Source organism: Columba livia, chromosome 16 (assembly GCF_036013475.1).
Source record: "Columba livia isolate bColLiv1 breed racing homer chromosome 16, bColLiv1.pat.W.v2, whole genome shotgun sequence".
Lineage (NCBI taxonomy): Eukaryota > Metazoa > Chordata > Aves > Columbiformes > Columbidae > Columba > Columba livia.
In genome coordinates this window covers 2,499,333-2,525,918 of record NC_088617.1, presented here as the reverse complement: position 1 = coordinate 2,525,918, position 26,586 = coordinate 2,499,333, and the positions used below count along the sequence as shown (strand labels likewise).

General features: G+C 40.1%; 1 protein-coding gene across 10 annotated transcripts in view; it reads right to left on the bottom strand.

The window, feature by feature from the left end:
• PTPRT (protein tyrosine phosphatase receptor type T) overlaps positions 1-26,586 on the bottom strand; it is a 386,111-nt gene that overhangs the window by 150,873 nt on the left and 208,652 nt on the right. The gene's annotated exons all lie outside the window — the stretch shown is intronic.

Sequence of the window (26,586 nt, the reverse complement as noted above, 5' to 3'; positions counted from 1 at the left end):
TACTGCTAGACATGCAGATATAAAGAATGAATTATGAGTAAAACCAGTGTTTGAGGTATGTCAGATGGTAATAATATGGCACATGTCATAGTTTGTTTATCTGACATTTCTTCAACTTGTGTAGCTCGTTTGCTTTTTTTTTGCTCCATATATATAATTGATCTACAATCCTCTAGTAGTGGTGAACATATGAAACTGGACAAACTTCTCCATTTCTGTATTCTTGGAATTATAGCTTCCAAATAATGCAAAAAAAAAAAAAAAAACAACCCTGAAAAATATTAACCTTTCACTTGGCTAGTGTATGAAAAGCTGCTAACATGTACCTCAACCTCAGCTGTATGAAAATAGCTGCTAAAGCAAGACAGAAACAGACTGACCCAATTTGAATACTTAAGAGATCATATATAAGAAGTCATAAACCAAAGTGAAATTTTCTAAGTGTCTTGAGACCCTGGAAAAATCAAAGGAAATTCTTAAGAGGCAGGAGCAACGAAACAGCTGCCACCGATCCATGCAAAGTAGTTTTGAACCCATGCAAAGAAAACTGCAGTCTCTGGGATTTCATTGTGCAAATGCTGTATTGTTATTTCAGCCTGGCTGAACTATTAATTACATTTTGAAAGTTCACATCAAAGCCAAGGACAGCACAATATTTTTTTAATACCGTATGTCCCACTGATGGTTCCATACCCATCATCACTCTGGTAGGCTGCTGCAAACACCCAGCAGGCCAGGAACCTTTCTTAAGTATTTGTGATGTACAAGTGGTCCAAATGGAAACAGAATCACAGAGTCACAAACTCTCCCAGCTGACCCAACAGTGACCTGCAACGTTCAGAGACTTGCATTTTCTGCTATCACAATTTTACAGAAAAGTTGACTTTTATGGCTGGTTTTGCTCTTTCCTTATCGAGTGTTACAGATCTCATTTTGTCCATTGTAGTTTTCTTGCTCAAGGTAAGGTGTAGAAAGGCAAAGGTTGATTTAGATTATTAATAACAATTGTCTCTGCTATATACCCCTCCATCAAGACGAGAAGAGAGAGGAAAGGAAGCGAAGTTGAAACACACTGGGGTTTGAACGTGAAGCTCAAGCTGAGCAGTGAAGTTAAATGGAGACAATCAGGTGGTGCCCCCAGGTTAACAACCTGCTGCAGGAGCCTAATTGCAAGAAATTGTTGCTGTCAGTGAAGACAAGACATTGAGCAGAAGATGTCCACGCTTGTCTGAGGCCCCATGCCCATGTCTCCTGACCCTACAAAGAGCAGGACACAGTGTTTATTAGCAGTACAGGTGTCCACTGATTAAATTCTGTTTCCCAGCAGTAGGTTACAGAGACCAAGAGTGTACAAAGGGAAGAAAAATGACCATGATGGATAGGAGGCATGAACTGACGTCTTCTGATTCAGAAAGAGAAGGAAAACAGGTGTGAGTCTGATCCCTCCCCCTTGCCCTCAACACACCGACACCAGAGCTCACCAGCCACTCGAGACCAACCAACCTGGGCACCCCAGTAAGGTCCCCATCCCTTCTTCCCAGGCACACTGGAAGGAGACAAGGAGAAGACTGAGTGCGTTGGTAGCTGATAAGAAGACCTAAAGTTGTGTTCTCCCAACCACCAGCATGGTACAACCCCTCTCTGTAGTCCAGAAAAATATTTAAATTCATTTCAATTTACAAAATGTAAATTTGGTAGTATCACAACATGGTTGAGAACTTCACAGAATATTTCACTCTTGCAATAAACTGAGACCGTGGCCACTTTTCATGCAACAGCAACACAAGTCCTAATGATGGTCAATTCCTTTGTGTTTTTCAAAGACATTGTTCTAGTTCTACAGTTGGAAAGCCAAACAGTAATTTGACTGACAATGATTTTACTCCAGGTATTAGATTAGAGCTGAAGCCTTCTCTAGCTCGCCTTTATTCCCCGTTCCTCCTCTTCCTCCTTAAGTTTCCACAGGATGAAACAAGTCTAGGGAAACGTACTTCCTATCAAAACAACATAGAAGATAACCAGAGAAAAAGCATTTAAGTGCTTTAAACAGTGCACAATTCAGGTGTGTGTGATGGTTCAGTATGAAACAACCAGCTCCACAGTGTGTGCTGTTCATCTCTTCAAAGCAATGCTGACAGAAGAGCTGCTCAATAAACACCTGCTGTATCAATGTCTCTGACGTGGCCATTTCAGAATGACGGACGAGTCTGTCCGTCCCTGACGCGCAGCGTGTCTGTCGGTGACAGGGCTGCTGTGCGGAGCGTCACAGCTCACACAGCTGCTGCCCATCACATCTCAGCCTGAATGGGGCATAAATGCCTTTTCAGACACGACAGATAGAAACACTGATTAAACAGAGCCAACCAGTCTTTCAATAATATTTAAGTGTTTTGGCTTTATCCTTTTTCTGCAGAAAAAAATATATGTCCCTAATATTTGGAACTATATTTTTTTAAACCAGTTCGGAAATCACTGGTCCAAAGAGAGTTTGCACAAAGCTGAAAACGGACAGTTATACAGAAAGGCACGTTGTGAGAGAAGAATTGCAACAGAGAAAACAGGAAAAGGGAGCAAGACGGATACAATAAAATCACCACAGAACAAACAACCTGTTTGGAGTGACACCTACAACCAACTAAAATCCGATCACACACAAAGAAACAGGTGTCGTTATGGCTAATGATGTTAAATAGGCTATTTTATGGTAATGAAGGAGGAGGAGCACTGTCACACAGATTAATCCACTATGAAAGAAAGATGAAATAAGTCAGATAAAGGACTATGTGCTTAGATAAACCAAGCACTGAGCTCTCTCAAGAGGTAAGACGGTTGTTTTACTTCAGTTCACAGCACATGTACTTCATTTTCTGATTAATCTGGTTTTGCTTCAGTCACAAGTTTTACTTTGAATCCTGAGCTGCAAGAAACCCCAGATTTCCACAAAAAAGGAAAAATATTTGATCTAGTACAAAACCACTAAACAGCCTCTGATCTCACAGTTCAACAAAGAAAAGCAAAGAAAAATCAACCCAAATGCACAGAAACTACAACATACCTGTGCTGGCTCCAGCATCCAGAGCAGAGCTGCCAAACCTTCACTTGTAAACAACTTCAAGATAAGTAAGTGCTACTTTGTAAAAAAAGTGTCATTAGCATCCGTTTAAGTGGATTTTATTTCTTCATTAAGTTATGAAATGGTAAAATGAAAGCGTTCGTCCTCTTCTACCTAAAGCTATTGTTCCCTAACAAACTTAAAAATAATAATTTAAAACAACTATAAAGGGTAATTACTGGTTTTATTAAAAACATCTATCATGGATACACATAGCAGTGATATTCCATGGCTGGGAACAAAATGCACACTACTGAGCATTTTGATGATTAAACACAAAAGCATTAATTAGCATAATTAAATATGCCAATGAAAGCGAGATCACAAAGCAGGTAAACCACTTGTTTTTTTGTCAAACAAGAATAAAAACGTGTGTTTTCTACAATTTTCTTGTGCGTAAATAAAATATTTCTTTTAACTGTTTGTTTTTCCTATTGCGCATGTGCATTTCTTTCTATTGCTTCTTTATCTATTTCAGCTGTTACCTTCAAATGGAATAGGTGGAAGAGATTACAAATGTAAGCCAGTTCCTGCCAAAACATAACATCTTCATGAAAATAAATAAGATAATCAAAATAGCAGTTAAAAGAGAGGCTTCCCCTACACAGTTGTGGGCCTGTTGAATTACTCTGAGCAGCAGGAAAAGCGTTGCTCTGGCTTCCCCTTGTTTGCAACCGGGGCTTCCTCTTAGGTCTGTGCAATCTGCAAGATAAATTCTCTATGCGCTTTTGGAAACCTGTCTTTAAAAAAAAAATAAAAGTAAAACATGACAACTTCCAGTGGAACTCCTCAGTCTCGCAGAAGGAGCCGGCAGGTGACGGAGCATTGGCTTTGCAGACACTATTGAAATATCCTAATTGAGGCTTGTCCATTTTTCTCAAGATTCAGGAGCAGCAGTAACTCCCTTTGTCACCAGATGTGGGTTGTCTTACATGAAGAACCTCTATATGATGGGGACGAGCTGATTCCCTGTACCTGATGACATCTAAAGGGATTTTCTCTGTACAGCACGTCATATTGGCAGAAGAAAAAAAGAACAACAGCAACATTTTCAATTGTTAAGAATGCAAAGACTGGATAATTACTTGAAGTAAAGTAGAATATGTCACAACCACAGTAACAAGGTTCGACAAATGCGGAGTTTGCAGGAGTGGGCACCTGGAAATTCTGCCAGTAGAAAAGAGGACAGAGACTGTAATACCATGTTAACCAGTTTCTTTTCCCAGTTTTTCCCTTAACTAGGCCAAGAGACCTTCAAATTCCCACAGCTGAGTATTGGTTGCAACGCATTCCAGAAACACATTTTTAGAAAAGGTCTAGATACAATTTATTACCAGCTGTTTAATTCTAATTTCATGCTCATGTCTTCCTTCCACCAGAGTGTTGAAGTCAGCAATGCGATGCCATTAATGCCACGGGTGGTTAGCTATTATGTGAATGTACATATTTGAACAAATATTCATTTCCAAACGCTATAGATGCTCTTTGGGATAGTGGAGGACAGGTACAAGTTTGCTCTGAACAAAATCAATGTACTGCATTTAGCCCAATAATTGCCCTTTTCCTAAGATACAGTTGCACTTTTAACTCAAATAAAAATAAAGCAGAATAACTTGATGCCAGAGGAAAGCGCAAGGAGAGCAGAGTGCGGGGGCAGGACCAGCACTTCTTCAAGACCATTTATACCTGATGAGCGTGCCACTAAGAAAATACTCTTAAAGGATTTCAATACAGGCATTATGTACAAGAATATACAGATAAACTAGCTCTTCAGAAACACTGTCAAGCCTATAAAGAGAGTGTAGCTTCTAACACAGCAACGGCTCTTAGTTTAATCTGAACACACAGGCTGTAGCGTTAGGATTACAGCAGCCTCGTTAATACCCCCAAACACACATTTATTTTCATTGAAATCTAAGTCTTTCTTTCAGCTCAAGTGTATCTTTGTAAACTCAGCAACCTCTTTTCTTTTCAATGCAAATGGTTGACCACTTAGAAAATTACTCTATTTTTAATTGATTTCAAATTGTTCCTAATACCCATAACCTCCCTGCTGCCACATGGCCCAACTGTATGACTACAGGTTTCTATCACCAGACATGCTCGGGGTTTGCTCCATGCTCTCTGCTCCACACTGCGGGAAGTGTGAATCTGCAATAGCCAGGGACCTGCTCCTACAGGAGGGTTAGGGAGTTGGGGAACTCCCTGGTAGGCTCACAGGAAAGCTGATTTCATCCAGAAAAATCCCCCAGGGAAAGTTCATATCACTTGTTCTACATTGAGGGGAAAAAAAAAAGCCCCTAAACAAACCCCCAAGAAGTAGGTTTGCTCACCAAAGAATATCAAATCACTGCTGTTCTCTTTTGCTCAATACTACCTTCTAACAGAGAGCTGTAGCTTCCCATTCCCTAATCCCTATGTGCCGTTCAGGCCTGGATACATCCTTTAAACCCCTTCTCAGCAAAGCAAGCAATTAGCAGCCAGCTACAGTTTTACAAGAGTATTAGCACAATTTAATTACTAGTCATGGAGGTCCCTTACAAGTGACATGACTGCATGAGGTTGTGCATAAGCCCACACACATGCACACACCAGGTCTGCCTGAGGAACATCTCCAGACCCACAGAGTTTGGACGTAGAATCTACCAAAAGGCAGCCTTTTGGGGGGAGAAAAAGATGAACAACGTAATAAAGACATATGTCCTTGCAAAGCATGTTGGTGTTCAGTTCTTAAGCTTCCCTATACTGAGATATTATCTTGGAACTAAAAATATGAGCCCGGGTTTTAATGAGGACAAGAAGGTCAATTCTAACGGACCTCAAGGTATAGGCATAGCTATGGGCCATCTATATGAGAAAAAATGGTCGTTTCCTCATTTACAGGTACATGGCAACGTAGAGGTAGATTTATAGCTTGCCTGCTTTCTTCGTCTCTCACAGGTAGTACACCATGGAGCTGGATTTCACTAGATAGGAAATCAGATTCCCCATGACCAACGAGCTGTGTGTTACTACAACCAACAGCTCCAAGACAAAACTGAGAAAGCCCATGGAAGATCTTGGTCTGAAGGTCTCCATGCACATGGATCCCAGCTGAAGAGAAGCTGGATGGTGAAGAGCCACATCTGGTTCAGGAGCTGCATTGCTCTCAGGTTTGGGCTGTGAAATACAGTGAAACAAGGTTTACAGCACTACTTAAAATGACAGTGCTAATGAGCAAGTTAGTTAGTCATGCCCTAAAAGTTAGGGAGTCTCGTTTTTCCACATCAAGATCTTCAAGCTTTAGTATGTTGTGGGTTTTTTTTTCTGGGCGATTTGTCTCTTGCGCTGGCCTTCTCTTACTGCAAATTCAAAAAAGAAAAGAAGTGAAGTGGAAAAAAGCAGAGTGTGTTGTTTTCAGCAACTATGGTTTGATCCTTTGCTGCCATGGCTATAACAACAAAGCTAGAAGGAAGCAGACGAGCATTCATGTGTGGAAAAAAAGCCTATGTTTTTAACAGAATTAGGCAGCTGAGCTCATTTCCACCCCATTAGGATCAGTCTATGAGACAGTGCTGCCAATGAAAGCGCGAGAGATTAGTTTTCCCCTCACTAGCTTAAGCAATGCTCTGGGCGCCAAATACAGATCATGACACTTTTCAGGGATATTGCAGAGCTCGTGCAGGGAACTGATCCAGATCCTGCCTTTCAATTTCTCTGCAAAGCCGTTTCCACACAAATGCACCACTGTGCCCTGAAAGAGTTTATTTGGAAATGGGAAAAGGAGAAAGAAGGCAGATGCTTATTGGAAATCCATTTGCTGAAAGTGTGTTAAGGAAAGCTAAGAGTTTCTAAGAAAAGATCTGTTAATATGTCACTGAAACATTCCAATATCTACTGTCACAACTTGGCACCGCAGGTCTGCAAGTTGTGAGCACTTACGGTGAGACACACTTTTTGTTCCTTTTAATACACCTTTGAATTTATGTAAAGAAAATACTGTGTTCCTAATTTAATTTTGCTTTAATATTCCTACCTAGAACAAGTGCTGAAAAAGTCAGTTTGATGCTTGGTTGTCCTCCAGCTGTTAATGATTTCCTTCTGTTCAGAGCAGAGGCCAAGATAGAAGGGCAGAGAAAAATAGTTACTGCTTTGCTGCTATAATAACAATATTCCTACCGGAGATGTGTTAGCATTCGCTTCCTAGATGGTTGTAATTTATCTCGAGAAGCAGAAGATTAGAAACATCAGGGATCTCCAACTGGCATCCATTCAGCTCTACTCTCTCAAGATTTATAGATACAAGCGCTTTCTCTTCCCTCTTAATCTTCAGGAAATCTCCTGTGAAACTTAAAATCCAAGATCACCACAGCTACAAAGTGAAGCAATCAAGAGTTGGGTCCAGTTAGAATTAAGGCTGCATGGACAATGTGAATTTTGTATGATTTGTGCCCATGCACTGTGGCCAAGGACTAGAGATTTTGAGCGTCTATGGTATCTGGGGGCTCAAAATGAGCCCAGCAAACTCCTTCAACACCCTGGTGTCTTACGGCAGCCCAAACCTCCCTTAAGGCTAAACCCACATGTGTTCAGGCTTGACCATCACAGCACCCAAGCACCTTTGTGCCTCTTGCCTATGGACCACTAGATCGAAATAGTCTTTTTCCCCACAGAAACGCTGCCTTCCCCAAGCACACAAAACACCTTTAACTCAATTCAAAACAGATGCCAAGTGTCAACACACCCTGCCAATGCAGAGAACTATCTAGCGGCCTGACCAGCAGATAGCAGCAGACTACAGACGTTTATTCTTCAGCTGTCAGTGGGTAGCAAAAGAAATCATAAGACTGAACTTCGGTTATGTTTGAGAATGTTTTCTGTCGACCACCTGTTGTTCTACTCTTTCACTCTTCTTTGCTCCATACCCTCCACTTTCACTGTTTCTTCTGCCTACCTCATACCCCAGTCTTTTCTCCACTCTAGCACTTATTGCATTCTCTAATCCTCAGCTACCTCTGCTCCTGAGACAACTTAGTCCAGTCTGAGTTGCAGGCCCATCCCAGTCCACTCATTCGGGGACTGCAGCTCCTCATCAACCTGGGTTCCTCATCCCTTGTCAGCCACTGTGTCTCAGTCTCAGATCTTGCTCGTAAGTTCCTCCTTCATCCTTAAGAGACATCCCAGCTCCCTCTCCTGCTCCCATGTCCAGCTGTCCTACACAACCATCTACTTTCCCAATCTCTCCTTTCAATTCTTCTCTAAACCCATTTCCCATTTCCCTTCTGCTAACACATCTCACCAGCTCTAAGTTCAGGTCCAGCAGATTTCTCCTCCAGACTGACTCGGCACAGCAGGGAAACCATTTTCCCTAGAGGTTAAATATCCTTTCACTTCTAATATCAAATTTAACTTTGGACAGGACAAGAGCAACTTGGAGCAACTGAAGTCTTTTGAAAATTTAGTTGTTACCATCTGTGACCTTTTCACTGCATACACATGGACTATAATTTTTGCATTTTATGTAATTCAATCACACAGACTGTGGAGAGTTCTCATGCTTACAGGAGAAAAAGAAACCAACAACTCACCCCATACACACTGCAGAGGGAAATGTTACCTTTTGTGTTACACCAGTTGCTCCCTCCAAAAGAGGTAGACTTAAGCTTAAAAATTGAATAAATAAGCATGAGCAAAGCCTGTGTCCTTCAGTCTCCTTCCTGGAAATGGCTGAAGATTTCTGAAGTACTCACCATGCTTGGGGTTTGCTTACCTTTAAGATTTTCAGCCAAAACGACAAAGTTTGAGAAGCCCTAAAGAGAGAGTCCTTACAAAGGACCACCGAAAGTTTCAGGCAATAGATGGGACCACCTGCTCCAGCTCAGCCCTTGATGCTGTTTCCTCTTTGCATCACACTCTGGTTTGTGGAAAGGGACTTAATCTATATTGCAAGGCAAACTCTCTGTGTAGCCAAACCCAGTCAAAGCTGTGTACAAGAGACCAACATTTAATTTGGTTTCATATTTAGACTTTAAGAATCTGGAACATGGATTCCTTTTGTCTGTGTGCCTATCACAGCATTTCACACAAAAGTCAGGGGGACCGCCAAAATATTTGTTAATGAGTGCATATGACATTGTTTTAAAAAAAAAATAAATAGTAAAAGATCTGAGATCACTGGAAACACTGCAAAGAAAAGGAACACAAAGGACCAAAAATTCCTCTGCACATCACAGCCAAGATAGTAAAAGCTCAACAGAGGAACCTTGCCTAAGCACTGGTTACATCACTACTACATCTAACAGAAGCACAAGCCCTTTGCTTTCATTATACTTACCAAAAGAAGACACAAGTGAAAAGACAGTAATTGGCTCTCAGTACTCAATTAAGACTTAGGATGTCAATCAAAGGAGGTAAAAAGCTGTTCTTGTTTAGCGCTGTTCAGAGAACACATCTGCCGTATTCATTGTCTGTGCTCTCCAATCTAGACAGCGCTATCTGTGTTAAAGATTACAAGACCACCTAATGGAAACCTAACAGCTTGGGGAAGCGTTAGGTACCAGCATACTCATCAAAATAAATTCTCCTGTGAGAGCAGTTTATTGATTTGTATATTTGACTCTCTTTGGGATTATTGTTCAATTACTTTTATCCTCTGAGATGAAAGCAGCTGAATGTAACATCAAAAGCAGATAAAAAAGTCGCATGTTTCAATTTTTCTTTTAAATCTGCATAATATCCATTACAGATCCAATTTTCAAGAGAGCCCTCTGAGAGCAACAGTGGAGGGTAACTCCATCAGACATACAGCTCTCATCTACATTTTCTCTAATTACTCTGGCTGAAGCCAGCATCTGTCCTATAAAGCACATCATTTGTCCTTGAGCAAGTGACAGTCTGCAGAAGCCGTCTGACTACATCTCTTTTTATCAGGTGAGCTCTTTGCTAATTGTTGATATGATGAGTAATTTGTCACCACTTATAAATACAAGCACAGCATATAATTCCCACTCCTAACTTGTATTGCCATTGAAAAGCTTAAAGCACTGTGATGGTCAAGAGACCATGCAAATGTCATTTTGCTGGTCTGCATTTATTCTTCGCTAAAAGTGTTTCATGCCCTGCTTGCAAGAAAAAAAGAGCTATTTTTCATTATCAACCTTCTGTTTTCAGTGTGGGACATGGGCTCACGTCATTTTTGGTTTGCTGCACACATCATAGCTGTGCAGCACCTGGAATCGGGATCTTGCTGTCTCAACTGAGAGGAATGTGTTATAACAACAGGAGCTGACTGATGCTCCTTCCATTTGCACAAGGTGAGCTTTGCTTCAGTTCCTCAAATATGAAAAACCACACACTCCAAAGTTAAAACTCTAGCAGGAGGATTTGATCATGAATAGTGCACTAGGAGAACAGTGCCCATGTTTGATGAGCAGGGACATTACAACCAAAGTTCAACTTGCAAACAGCACCTTGGTGAGCACAACCTTTAATTTTAACACTCAAACACCTGACCTTACTAGCAGCGAAATACCAACAGCGTGAATGTGAGTTTTGTTAAATGTAGATACGCAGTAATAGGGTGATTTCAAATAAATACTTACACTTCCCAACAAATATCTGTTAAATCAGCTTTAAGAGGAACTATCCATTTTACAATACAAACAGTTCAGGAAGGCAATTAAGCCACTGACTGCACTCTCTCACTTGCCTGCATGGATGTGAGAGCAAGACATGGAATTCACAGCAGCACCAGGGCAGAGGGACAGACTGGACCAGAAAGGCCCATCAGAAATACAGCACTGGTGTTCCACAGCATTGCAGCTGATTTTTACTGCATTCAAGCTATTCATCTGCTCTGGCACTGCTTTTGTCTTTTGCAAAAGCTATTGCAGAGAAGGCCGGCCTGTAGAAAGCACGTTGCTTTTCTTTTAGTGATGCAATTACAAGGGGAATGTAGCTGTGAGTATTACTGAACTTTAAAAGATTGTTTCTAGGGGCATTAGATCGTACCCAAAGAAGTGTTAGTGCTCCACCTCGACATGAAAAAAAATCACACTAAAACTTACAGCAACACATTTAAAGTCCATTAATAAGCGTTTTCAAATGTCATGCCTCAAATGCGACAGTGAAATTCCCGAATCAATCAGCCAAAGGGAATTATTTTATGCAGAAATTACATGAAGACAAAGGAGCAGAAATCAGTAAAATGTAGAATAACTTTATGCTGTAACCTAAGAAACTAAATAGGCTTTTAGGTGAAATAAGAAGCAACGCACTATGTGTATCTGCTTCATGGGATGATGAATTGCAGAATGCTTTTTTTCTGTAGTAGAACAAGTTTTGGGATTTTAATTTGTGATCTGCCCTACAAATAGTGCCCGGGATGACTTCAGGTGTGCACACGCAAGGGCAAATACAACATGTGCCCGCTGCACAAAAAAGGTGCTGCTTTCTCACACAGTAACTATGATGTGATTATCAGTTTAAGAAAATGTGTATTAAGATGAAGATGGAATATTTTTGCACCTGGAATCGAGCTTAAAACTGAAGCATCATGTACATAAAATTAAAAAAAAAAAAAAAATCACTGTACTATTGTTTCAATTTTGCTGGACATATTTCTGAATGTTTCTTGCACTCATACAACAATTACACTGCCTGGGTGGGGTAAAGATGATTCCAGCAGTGTGTATTTCATAGGAATCCGACTGGTCACGTAACAGTTAATGAAGGAGACTGAAAAATCCTGAGAACAGTTTCTAAGTTACAGATTACCCATACAGTGCTAATCTCTTTATGTACTTCCATAGCAACTGCTACAGAAGTACACCAACAGAAAAGTTAATTTATTATAGAGAGAGTAGTATAAGGAGATTTCTATACCCACTCATGGCAAGTTCAAATTTGTAACTTCAATCTTTGTCAGAAGTATTATTGCAACAAGACTTGCAGACGATTGGAATAAATTCAGAATCTGTTTGAAGAACTTATCCCCGTCCAGGCTGTCTCAGCGGAGGTGAAAGCACCCAGCTGAGACCCCCAATGCGGCAGCTTGAGAACAGAAAGAAAAGCAAACACCTCTTCACTGGGCAGGCTCTACCACTGAGCTCAATTCCTCAAAAGCATCAACATGAGAGGCTTCAGGTCCTTTAGGCCTAAGACTAATAGAACTAGGAACTTCCTAGTACCAAAAGATAAAGCCCCAACCCTGCAAAGTAAAGAGGTCATTGTATCAGATGAGATACAAGCAGTATTGCTGTTACGTGTGAAATCCTCTTTGACATGCCCCTGCATAAAACATTTCAATTAATGTTATTGCTTAATCAATTTATATTTAAAGCAAAGTGGCGTGAAAAGGAAGCCCTGACACTGCAACAGTCTTTGGTGATAATTCAAATCAAGGAAGAATTTCCTCACATCGTGTACCGTAAAAGCAAACACAGAGCTGACAGGAGGGAACCTTTCTTTGTAAGTTTTCTGTTCCTTCCTAGAGGAAGGAGATTTTCATCTCCAGGAATAACAGTGTAAAGCAACACGCTTGTCAGCTTACCTACTTACTCATACCAGCCTGGCTTTAGGATGCATGGACTGTGCATCCTTAGCAGTGCAGCCACTGAAAACCCAGATATGCTGCAAATGACACTGAATAAATTCATTAAATATTGGGCTGGTTTCTCCTGTTGGATTGCATTCCCTTCTGGGATATGCTTTGAACAGGTAGTTTTAAAAGTAACTTGAGGACATCTCCACAAAATGTAGGCAATAGTATCAAAGAGAAAAAAGGCACACTATAATGTAAATATACAGTCTCTCCACCAGAGAATAAGTAATGTATGAAGAAACAAGAAGCAGAATGTAAGAACCAGAAATGTTCAGCTGCAGGGTTAATATTCTTGTGAAGATAATCCTCCTATCCAAGATGTGACAAATCCAACTTCCTAGCTGGCTTTGAGACATGAAATAAAGCTGCATTCAGCAGCAATGGACAGCACATGTCTGGTGCTTCTATTATAAGCAGAAATTAATACCCAGGTAGAAATAACCATAAATCAGTCTTACTTAGCTCATCAGCTGAAATACCAGCCGTTACATAAGAATACATTTTTGGCATTTCCAGTCTCACACTTCATTGTGATACAAAGTCAGCCTTGACACTTAATCCTGGTGTGCTAATCGGGAAGGGTGGGAACGTGAGGAGTGGAGCTTCCATCCCACTGCTCAGAGCCCAGACACATCGGGAGGTTGTTCTGCTCGTGGCGCCTGGACATTTGTCACCACCTTACAAAGTGGGAAGGAGAAGGAGCAGTATATCCTGAATTAAGTTTGAAAGTTATAGGCTTCTGAATGCCAGTTCCAAAACAAAACACATCAATAATTAATAACTTGATTGTGAAGTAGATCACATGCATTGCTCAGCAGTGTTTCAAAAAGATGGACCCAATTTCAAAGCCATTTTTTATTTCAAACTGGGTTCATCTTTCTGAAACACCCTACACTCTAAAAAAGGCAGGCCTGGGTATTTTTGCCTACAATATGCCCCGTTTGTTGCAAAAGGAACTAAGAAACTTGATGTCTATGCTTTGAACAGACTCATGTAAGGTTTAACATATTTGAAAAGAAGTCCTTAACTATCTTTTTTGTCTTGTTTTATGCCTAATGCTTCAAAAGAAATTTAAAAAAACTCACTGAATTAGTTATACATCATTAACACAAGGAGACATAAATGGAGGTTATGTAGTCAGAGTCTAATGCTCTGAAGAACAAATTTCATTATTGGAATAAGGACTACGATAAAAATCCTCTTCCATGTTTTCCTCCCTGCTTCCTGACCCCCAAATGTTTAAATAACTGTACTGGAAAATACTAAGATATCTTCACCCTGCTACTCATCCATAGCCTGAAGTGAGCATGACATGCAAAAGCCTGAACTTCGTATTGAGTTGTTATTTCGTCCATAGCAGGCAAAGCTTTTGTCAGCTGATAATCATACACGGTGTGTTTATATTGGCCTATTTAAAATCTCAAATGGTTATAATAGAAGCTTTTAAAAAGGCACTTCCCAGAAGTGCTATTCAAAAAGTATAATGGTCCCATTTGTCGAAAATGCAAGTTTGCCCTTTAGCACAGACCTGGTGCATAAAATAGTCCTCAAACTCCTCCTTTTAAAATAGCTGCTTTCTTCAAGTTTTCAACTGCTGACACTGAAAACACACTCTGCCACTCTTTCAGAGGGCAACTATTTTGTTTTGGCCTGCTCAAGAAGAAATGAAAGTTGATTGTCTCCAGCAGTCTCCATTGACCCCTCTTCAGACTGGAATGTGCCCTTAAGGTGTCTTCAATCCTTATAGATTTTCATACACGATAAGAACGAGCAGGGCAGCAACATCTGAGGAAGGAAATGTCTGTGTTGGAGATGGAGCACAGATACGCTCCAAAGTGAGAGACAATGTCAAGTTTCTGAGGTTTCCACACTGCTTACCAAATGTTTTACACTGTGTTTTAATACAACTGCTGCTCAGGGTAGGTAACCTTGGAGATAAACTGTTCGTGAATCAGCAAATACTTGCGTGTGTTCCTCAGATTTTTCTGAAGTGAGATATTTACATCCTTATATAATCCTAAGAGGAAACAGGTGGCTCTTCAATGTACTTGTGGCTTTTTCAATTACATGCCCAGGCTCACAGAATGAGGGCTCAGGGGTGGGTGGTTAGGAGCTGTGTAATTGCCCTGCTATGCCAGGCAGTGTTACAAAAGCACTGAAATCTCCCTTACTAAACAAGAATGTGTTGGTTTGCTTGTATGCAATTTGTGGTGTGGCATTTGTCTTGAATAATTTCCTTTTGCGTTTGAATGCAAACTGAAAACATTTATTTTTATCTACTTTCACAAGCTGCTTTGCATCCAAATTATAGGAACTTGCATGCACATTTGCTACAGACTAAACAATATAAAAAAGGCACGTGCTGGAACACATAGAGCAACTAAACCAAAAATGGCTCTAAAGTTCTCGCTTTTCTCCCAAGGTCGTAGAAAGCTCTGTAGCCCAGATACACACTACGCAGACAGTACCGAGACCGTTACATCAGAAACACGATCAAAGAACAAAAAAATCTCAGGGTTAGAAAGCAACACATTTAAAATTATTTAATTAAAGTGGCCTTCAAGATTACACACAAACATTCATATAAGGAAGGGTTTGCTGCCTCTCTGACTTGGCTGCTTTCTCATGGTCCCTGGACAGTGCCTTGGTTATTATATTTCTCTGTTGCAATTAAGCTGAAGGGACTCAGATTTACTGATTTGAGTTTCAGGAGTTCTGGGGACTGCAGGGACATTTGCAAATTAGTAGCTGCTGACCTGTGAGTGACTTGCAATGTGTGATCAATAGCATAAGTAGTACCAGAAGCAATAAGCCTAAGGTTGGAAATTCTTGGAAAGGGTATCAATGAGATCAATCATATCATGATTGGAAGTCCTCAAACCACAGGTGACACCACATTTACTTTTCAATGTAGCTTCTCCTCAGAATTATTTTGGCCAGCTGATCCCCAAAGACTTTTAACTCAAAAACCGCCATAAACTGACCAAGTTCAACAAGTTGACCTACACACCTGCCATCACCCATTGCTCAAATTCTATGTCACATCCGTCAGGTTTCCATATAAGAGGTTCATAAGCACAATCACTATTCATGAAGGAACAAGTTTTGATGCCATATCCTTCTAACCTGCCAACACAAATATTTAGATTGCTATTGGTCCTTGGATATCAACAAATATCAGAAAAGGACACAGGAAAATATAAATATTCATCTTTTTCAAAGCATTATGTTTACATGAGCAAAGAAGTTTAACTTAGAAACACCTCAGGACAACAGATCATTAAGAGAATCTCCTCTGCCTTTGTAGAGCATACTGTAGGAAATGATCGGGCGCTTCAATTTCCACTCTCAGCTTAACTGCCCCAGGCAAAGAGGCTACTAATCCTAATACATTTCCCAAGACTGAGGTTTAATAGAATTAGTTTGCATTTTTTCTTCCTTAATTTCCATTCAGCTATTCATAGCTATATTCTGGGTATCATCTTACATTCTTCTTCCATCTAAGTGTTTACAAATGCCTATATTATATACTTGGGTTTTTTAACTTTCTGCCCAGATGTTGCCAAATAGAGGCAGGTATGTCTAATGCTGAGCCACAAGACAAAGGGTTCGATGTTTCCAACACTGCAGGCAGAAAGATAGGGAGCTTGGAATATATTTCTTATTGGAAATGGCAAGGTAATTCTGAACTCCACCTTTCAGCCACTTACCCCAAAACCCTTCCAAAGTCTGTTTATTCAAATGAAGCAGAACTTGGGCCAAAATGTAACCAAAGACATTTAGTATGTCCCAATACTAATCCTGAAACAGCAATTACATCTGTGCTGAGATATGTCAGTTTTCCGTTAAAGAAAACCAAAAAAGCATTATGAATAAACCTGATTCATCTCAAAAGTTCTTGGGGTATTGCACATGGTACCTTAGCTTCATTTCTTTCCCTAATAGGTAGCACCAAAAATAAACACACATACTGTCCTGGGAGCATGAATCAAGCTTGCTTCTTGTTAATCTAAGAATTTTATGAAACTTCATCGTCACTGAACACCAAGGAGCACGAGACCTTTATTTACTCCCATATTTTCATGGTGTCTAATTCTCACGTCCTTGCAAGAGGTTAATAATCTACTTTCTTCCACTGTTTGTTTCAGAGTCAAAAATCAGCACATGCTACACGTCATTCACTGAAGCAATCAGAACAACACACTCCAGCCAACACCATTTATCAATGCCAACCGGAAGAGCAATTATATTTCATCCAACCAAAAATACACAGACAGGCATCGCATCTTTGATGACAGGCAAAGCTATCGGCTGTACAGCTCTCATCAAGTCCCCACTGAGACAAAACTGTACGTGGGTATTTGTGCTAGTCTAGGAATGCATTACAGTGGAGTAATCAGAAAACAAAATTTTAGAGACATATTCCAGGGATGGGAGCAGAGGGAAATTAAGAACATAAATCTTGAATGAATCGAAAGGGAAAAAAAACCCATCAAAATGTATAATGGTTTGATTTGTCAAAATATATGACAATAGCTTGATTTTTTCAGATTTCCTGCACGCCTGCAAATCCAGACTAATTCCATTAACATTAGAGCTCTGGTGGAAAGCTGCAAGAGAAAAGTCCCTGATTGTAGTTTGTTTTTTGAAGCAAACACAGAGAATCACAAAGCTATTAAACACTCAGCACTCTTCTCTGCCTAATACCAACCACAGTATATGCTTTATTGCCTAATGTTTATCTCAAAGTGGTACCCAGAGAACCCAGCTAAGGTTTATGCAATAACGTGTGTACAGAGCTTGGTGAAGTCACAGGGGCTATTTGGTGACTTAGAATGTATTAAAAGAAGTCTTACAAAGTTAAAAATTGCAAGCAAGATATATATGCATTCACCTACATTTTGTTATTATATATAAGGTGCATACTATTAGGTGGAATAGATACATAATTCTTGGGGTTTTGTTGAAAAAATGTGAAGGGAAGTACAAGAAGCAATCAAGGGACAAAAAACTATCAGTGAGTGTTTTCAGTGTCGTTCTAATGCTTTATTCTACAGCCATGTGAGACCCTTAAAACCAGCATTGTCCCTTTTAGATTGTCTTACTAAGTTAGTACAATAAAGCCTGAAATGATCCTCTGAAAGCACTTGATACACCTACTGCTGCAAGAACCCTAAAGCTTTCAGCCACATCACATAAAATTCCAAATAAAATGACCCGTTTTCCTTGTGTTTATGTAGAAGTCGAGTTCTTAATGGCAACAAAACACTTTGGGCAGCAAATTTCTAGGTATTAATTAATTTACCAAGTCACTTAATCTTTGGCCTCCTGCCCTACAGTACAACCCAAAGCAGGTTATAATTGCCCAGAAATGCATTGTGCCTTTATTGCTTAATTATCAAGGTGAGATGCTCATATTTAATTAGGCATTTCATCATAAGCACACACATCTCTAAGCATTACTACCAAAAAAAGTTCAATTAGCTAAAGAATATAATTTTTTGTCTTGTGGCTTCATTCTTGCATGATATAAAGTTATACTTTGGAGCATAGTTTTTAATTTTGCTAAATGGGTCTTGAAGCAGAAATTATATATCAAGCTTTGCATTTCATGTATTAATGTCGGGCCAGATTGCAGGGCCCTCCTCAACCAGCTTTTCTGTGAAGTCAACTCCTATCAAACCCCACGTGGTGGATTTAATCTAAATCTCTTTGGGTGCAAGAGGGAAATCCCTTCTTCTCAGCTGCCTGCCACACCAAACTCATGTTAGCTATGCTGAAGGAAGTAATTTATTGAGTGGTGACCTGACCAGCAAAGACATGGGTCTGTACATCAGCTCCAACCGTGTTGGACATGCCCTCCCAAGCTCTTCCCTTCTGGAGTTTACCAGCACCCACAGAACTACCCTCTCTGCAAAAGTATTATCATTTCATTAATCAGCAGGCAGCAACTACCTGTAAGGCACAGTGCGAGAAGACAGACAGAAAAACAAGATGGAAAAAGAATCTTGATACATTACATACACCACAATTATCTTTATGTCATTCCTGACAGATGGCTGGTTAAATTCTTCTTCAGTGACGTGACATCTGTGCAACCTCCTCACACAATCCAGTCCAGAGCATCAGTAGCCCAAACATTAGAAAGTCTTTCAGAAAGCCTGAACTAAATCTTTCTTGCTGCTATTTAACCCCATTACTTCTATTCCTGTCCCTATAGACACATGGAAGAGATTACTCTCTTCTTTCTTTTTATATTCTCAAATAATATTATGTTCTTTATGTGCCATCATCCACATAAAACTGTTCTAATGACTAAATCTTGCATTCAGGACCCCCGATTGTTCTTACTGCTTTCCTTTGTGCTCTTCCTGTTGCTTTCTGTCTAACTGTGCAGTGTCCAAACAGTCAACAGCAACAGTGATATGGAAAAAGCCTTGGGGGAACAGTCATTTTTTTTATAATTTTGCGATGTTCCCAGAACAAGCACTGGCTGGGTTTTCAGACTGATGTAGAGCGAGTAACATGCTCTCTCTTTAGGATCTGCTCCAGCCTTTACACAAGCATGTATCTAGGTGAGAGGAAACCTGATGGAGGAGCTCAAAGAGTTTGCTGTAAGGAGCCTGCCACAAAATACACACAGCCAGAAATGTAGCTATTGGATGCTGAGTTCTTTGCTTTTGGGGCTTTTCACTGGGCTTATTTTCTTCCTTCCTTCCTTCTCATTCTCCTGAACCTGAGTTCAGTTTGACTACTTTAGGCTTTAAGGTATGGAATAATGGACACATTCCAAGGACAAGTCTGCCCAGATAACACAGCACAGAATGAAGATTTGAATTTATTTTATATCTTATTGACATATTTAACTAAGGCTGAAGCAGGGCAGTCCCACAACACTGAGTAAGTCAGAAGGGGCTGTTGCTTTTCTAGAATATCAGGAAAGCAGCAAGAACAGTAAAGCTTCAGTCCTCATAGTTGGTGGTGGCTAAAATACTGATGATCCACTTTGGCATGCAGGATAGAATCAGTGAATAAGAAGCAGCAGCTTTGTAACCACCTGTATTTCTAAGCGTCCCATACTGTAGACTAATTACAAAACTGTATTACAGGGATTGTGTAACCACAGAAAAAACGCTCAACTTTTGTGCACTCTACGAGCCCCGGACTCTCTCACATGGTTGAGTGTCTAAATGTTTTCCACCGATACAGGTGTAAGGCTGAGGATCTTCGAGCCATGAGGTTTAACCATGGCACCCCTTGAAGTGCATATAATGAGTTTTGCATTTAAAATATCAGCATCCTTCCTAATTCTGCCCCTCTCTTCATGAAACACACAATACACATCTCTCTTTTTTAAACACACAACAGTGAAAAAATGTAATCTTGCGAAACACTTTTTAAAAGCGATTTTTGTTCAAAGCCCTGCAGTCACCATGGGGGATATAAAAGGAACTCTTTGAAGAGCTCAGATGGTTTACTTTGCCATACAGGACAGTGAGTTTGATCTTTCAGCAATTCTACATGTCATTCTTGTATTACTTTAGGGTTTGTGATCTGTTGGTTTTGACTCAGTGGGCATTCTTTGAACCAGTACTTGAATGAACTGCGTATTTTCCCTGAGAAGTACCAGAATTAGCGGTGTTGTGAGCATTAACAGGGATAGGCACTATTTATGTAGATAATATTTCATTTGTAAAAGCATGTCCCAGGCTATTCAAGAACGAGGAGAATAAAAGGAGGAACCCAGCAATGAACAACGTTCTCCAGGGCAGAGAGAAAATGCATGACAGCTTAGTTGAAGAAAAAAAGTTTCTACTGGGTCCTGCTATATATTTGCCCACTTCAGAGATTCTGAATGTCTGTGAAGTTATTAGGAGTTTATGGATATATGTAATTTAAAAAAAATGTCAATGCCTCCTTAGCACTGCATGCTACCTCAGGTTTTATTCCTGATGTTCATGTTGTACCAACAACTTAAGCTAATTGCCACCAAGAGTTTTTTCAAATCATACCCATCTATCATGCCATTTATAATTATATCATCATTTTTTAATGCAAGTATGGTCACAGTTTCAGTTCCAAGCACAGCTCAGGCACTAATGTGGTCTCACGGTCACCTCATGCTATCATTCCTCTGCTTTGCTTCTAGCAAAACACGGTATAAGAAAGAGGTGCTTTTTCCCAAGTTCAGTTCCTACACCTAGATAATTGTATTATCTCTCTATCTCACAAGGAGTGAAAAAAAATTACATACTACACTAGTTCAGCAACATAATAATATGCTTTGAATGACAATACTTCTCCATTTACAGTCTGAATAGTTCTGGTAGTTTCGAAATTGCACTTGTCTTTAATAAACAACTCTAAAACCCAAGTATTTCATAATGTCACATCTAGACATTCCTCAGATTCCTTATAGTTCTTCTAGGGAAAAATAAAACATATAAGAAGAACAGTGTACAGCACCTTGTCCTTCAGAAACAAAGGCTGTTTCAAAGTGGCCTCATATTCCTTTGTCTCTTGTTTTAGTGAGACAATCACTGTATCAAAGCAGGTTTAGGAAGAACAGATGAAAAGCAGGCAATGAAAAACCTAACAAAGGACTCGCTGCACACCAGGGGTTATATCCATGGAAACCAAAGTCACTTGTGAAGTTCGATGACAAGGAATTCCTGCTCCCCACCACAGCAGGGTGAGAGAAACCCTTGGTGGACGCAATACAGATCCTCTGTCACCACAGCCATTGGAGATGTCGCCCTGCAGGCAGCAACCCTTGGTTTGGTGTTCCTCGTCCTACATGCGATACAAAAAGCTTCAAACCAGCAGGTAGCTGCTTTGGTCATTAATGTGAAGAGCCACCTGCTGAAATGATCATCAGCTGATAGCAGAATATTTTTCACTAATTCTCAGAAAGGAACTGGAAAACTTGTTAAATAGATAAAGCACAGCACTGGGCAGAAGAGGGACAGAGAGCAAAGCTGCAACATATATCAGCTCATTTGGAAAGACATGTACAACTAATCTAGCCTGGCAGAAGGAACCAATCTCATGCAACCTTCCCTTTTTCCCCCAGACCAATCACTTGTAAATACTCCCACATACTTCTGTCAAGGATATTACTTTGCAACCTTTGAAAACAATAAAATCCTCAGAGGACAAGAGAAAACATTTTGGGGTGAGTCAGGGAAAATAAAATAAGGTTTTCAGTTCAGGCAGTGAGAAGGGTAACTAGATCAAGCACCCAACAAGTTTCTAGCACTGGCATGAATGCCCAACAAAGGAACATACTCTAATGGGCAGATCTTGGATGCTCGCGAGAACAGAATGGAAACAAACAGCGCTTTCCATTTATCACACCTTCCTAATTCCACTAATGGCAAAGAAGAGGTGGTAAGTGGATTGAGATGCTTTTGGGCAAGGTGTGTGTAGGGAAACACAAGAGGAATTTTCTAATTTATAGAAGAAATAAAAGAGAATGCACTGCATGCTGCTTCTGTAGGCCAAACTGGCAGGGATACTATGCTAGAGCCAGCAGCACAGTTTTACAGGGTACAGCTATTAAACTGGTCTTTTACTGTCAAGTCATCAAAGCTGTTCCTTTTTACTCTTATCAGTTGAACAACAACCTCCCCCAATGCTGCCTATGTGGTGCTGAAGGCACAAAAACTTGAGAAACCTGGCAGAGACTAGAGCAATTGAAAAATTATTGAAAGAAACAAAAATTTCAATGGAAAGTATGTGAAGTTCAAGCAACTGAGGTTTCCTTTCAGGTATCTTGCTCTGGCATGAGCTTCTCTGAAGTTCAAGGCAGGGGTTCAGCAGGACTTCCCAGGTCCAGATGCCAAAAGCCCTTGCGGTGCTTTGTGTCCAGTGTCACTGGTGATGTGGAGCAGAGACACAGCCCCAGATGTTTGTTACCAAACCCACAGCATCCCCAGGTGTCCTAATTGTAAGGAGCCATTGAAGGAGGAAATGTTGGGTTTGCAACTGTAAATCTGAAATCTGATGAAGACTGAGGGACACCTAGCTATCAGACCTTGAACGTAAAACGAAGCCTCTTTGAACTAATTGCAGAATGCAAATCGATTCTTGTGGTTCAAAGTTAAGTTGGGAGAGGAGGAAAGAGTGCCAAGAAACCAGATCTTAAATGGAAATAAATAAGTAAGGGAAGGGTCATTAGAACTGGAGCAGCGAGAGAGGTAAACTGAGGCAGGACATGCGGGAAGTGTCAGATAGTCTGTGAATCCTGTACCCAACCAATGCGGAACAGGGGAGCAAATTTGCTGCCAGGATTAGGGTAATACAAGAAAGTTTAGCGTAGTTTGGCAAAACTATTGTTTTAGAATGGAGACGTAGATCTCCAGAATGGACATGTAGATTCTACAGAAAAATTTAAGTACTGCACATCTTTTTATGTTTGGGTGGTATCAAAATCAATGGTAAGGTGCCTGGTACAGAGGGTCCATACAGCAGTGGAGGCATTTCAGTTTATGGGCAAGCCGATATACTCAAAGAAATCCTTTGATTTTCCTTGGGCTGAATCTTTGATGTTTATGCCACTGCAGGTTCCATTTGCTGTTTTCACATCTTCAAAGGTGCCTAAAAACATCTTCTCCAGCCACATTTTCCTCTAGCAAGTTAAAATTTTAGAGAAAAGGAATAAAAAAAGGAAAAAAAAAAAAAAAAAGACAAGGACGGTTGTGTGAACTACCAAGTTACTTGCTGTAAATCACCATCATTCAAATGCATTCTTCCCAGCCTTCCAGGAAGGAAAAAGGAAAACAAAGCAAAACACCTTGGTTTCAAAGCTGTGCCCACCTTCCCCATCCCCAAACACCACGAGGCTGGTGTGTTATTCATGCCTGGATTCTCTGCAGTAATACTCTCATTTCAACAGCGCTGTCACATAAGAGATCCAACAATATCAAACAGAATACATAGAAGCGTACACTGCTCTTGCCAAAGGCTACAGCTATAAAATGCAGATATTCTGCCCACTTCTTATTGTTTGCTTAATTTTAAATATATATATAGAGAGAGACTAGTAACAAAGTTTAAGTCCATCTATTCTGACATTATTAGAACTAGACGCTAGATCAGGAAACTCAATTAGATCCTGTTTGAGCAGACAGACATCTAAGGTTGTCTGCAGCAGTACAGCATAAAGGTAAAAACATAAACCAGTAGGAGTCAATAAGGAATATTTCTTTGCTCTGCTGCTAGTGGTTTGTGTTTGAAGGCACCGTGTCAGTGGAAAGCTCAGATGTCTCCTAATTAGTCACAATGGGCAGACTGACTATTTACTTGTTGGCTGGCCATAGCTTTATCAAATATTTACACCCACACACACAGCCCAAACAAGAAGATTTTTGGTTTTTTTCTTTTGCCATTTTCTACTTCACATTTCTGGCTTAAACACTAAACCTCTGTATTTTGGTCAGAAGTTCTGTTAAATCTAAAAGAACTACTTAAAACGGTGCTACTGACTCCATTTGAAATGCTGGCCACCGAATGCTCCTGCTTTCATTTTCCAAGAAAACAAAACAAAACCACATAACATTCTGCAGGTAGCACAGCAATCTCATTTCTGATGTCAGAGAGGGAAAAAATAATGTATAGGACTTTAATGTGCTGTGAGGCAACCATGAGATATTATTAAGATACAGTCAATGTTACCAGGGTATTTGAGAGCCCTCACAGTAGCACACACCTTTATCATATTTCAACACATCACCTCTTAAAATGAGTTTTAAAAATGAGAGCAAGTGATTTTAGAGATCTTGGGAAAAAATACATCTCATCTACCACATTTGCAAAGAAATCCAAACAAAATAGAGCATCAAAAATCAGTATGACCGTTCTACAATGACGTGTGCAAAGGAGAGACACCTTTACAAGTACCCACTTGCCTTTGCAATTGTCTGTTTTCTTCCTGTTATTTCTCCTTTTCTTACACATCTTTTAAAGCATCAAATCAGCTATAACATGCCATTGAAATTTCTTTACATTGTAGCTCTAAAGAAACGTGAGCATTAACTACGTTTATAGTAAGTGGAACTGAAAAAGGTCAGCTACCTGAACAACGCTTTTTCTACTACATGTCCTTACAATTTTTAAGTCTTTTGAACTAGTATTAGGAAGATTTTGATGATTTCAACCAAGCAGCTGAAGAAACCAAAAAAGTAATAAATATTTGAGGGAACTCCATCTTCACAGTAAGCATCGCTGCAAATTAATAGACTATCTACAGAGACCACAAGGCCAGCAAGGAAGGGCTGAACCTGTCAAATAATGACCTGGCATCAAATCCTTTTCCCACGCAACACCAGTTCCTTTCAAAATGATTGATATACCCCTTTCATTTAAGTACAGTTTGAAACACAACTGCTAGGAGAAACATAGAGCAGAAATATGGAAATAGATTATGATTGGTCACATAATTTAACATAAAACTCTAGAGAAAAAGGGAAACCTTGCTTAGAACTCAGCAACGACTTCCAGGGATGGATGCAAAAGAAAAATGGTCTGTAACACGGACCTGCAAGGACAATTAAATGACTTCTAACTTCAATGAAGTATTTTAAAAGAACAAGGCAGCGCAGTGCAGTTGGACTTCATCAAAATACATTCAACTTCAGCCACCCTCAGAAATTAGGAAAATGTATTCCTAGATTTTATTTTAATAACGATCTTTGGTTAGAGAGCCAGGGTGGTGCTGGCGGGGTGGCTGCCACCCAGCTCCCCGTCAGCACGGCCTCGCTCTTCAAACACCTTTGTCATCCGTGGCATTTTGATTGTATATACTGCAGGACTGGCGTGGAACCAAGTACACAGAAAAGGGAATGATTAACAATACAGGAAAGGAACAAGCAGCCCAACGTTATAGTAGCGGCCTGAGGGCAGACCCAAAGTATTTTCAAGCATTTCTCTAATATATTTTTCAAGTATCTCACGCTTCCAGAGGCCTCTATAAAATGCAGCCAGTGGTTTCACTATATTGCTGTGGCCACTGATACAAAATGTGTTCTGGAAACAGCTTAGAATGTTTTATTGCATGCCCTTAATAGGGAGTAGCCTGGAGGTTCATAGCCTTAATAGTGAAAACCACCTCTGCTGTTTCCCAGCCTGGTTTTCTGTGGATTCCCATTACCGACAGCTCCATTAATGCACATTCAATTTATCCTCTCTGCCATTTTTAACTCCTCTCTCCCCTATCTGCATATCATCTCGCACCATATTTGTTTCCCATCTCAATCCCCATCCTGAACTTCAAGGAACAACCATGGATTCAGGGTCATTGATCCAGGATCGTTCAGGGTTTTCTTTCTGAGAGAGAGGATTAACTACTATTCTGTGTCTGTTTACAACAAAACAAATACAATATTGCCGTTAATAGGATTTCTATATTCTGTTCTGCTCCTTCTTTGACCTAAGATGCAAATGTAAATTAATGAACTCCTTACAGGCTGATACACGGATTACACACATACACTTCCATCAAGAGAACACCTACAACTACAAAAAAGAATCAAAACTCAAATGTCAGATTATCTGCACCTTTATATTACCCAAGCTTTTTGCAGGAACTGAAACTTTGTCTTTATGTAATTCCTCTTATTACTTAGTTCACAATATTCTCCGAGCCAATCAAACACTTATACTCTCTGCCAAGATCGTCTCTTCTCCAAGATCTCTTCGTAGCGATGCTTTCCAGTGTTAGAACATGGAACGCCACCAAATCACAAAGTTATTTAAAGCGTGTCAGGTCACATTTACTACATGTCATTGACTTTCATGTATATAAAATGAACTATTGAAGTCCCTGTGAATGCATGTGCGCACATGTATGCCTGTCTGTGCATGTCTGCATTTCTTCGGTGAGCCAGGCTCTACA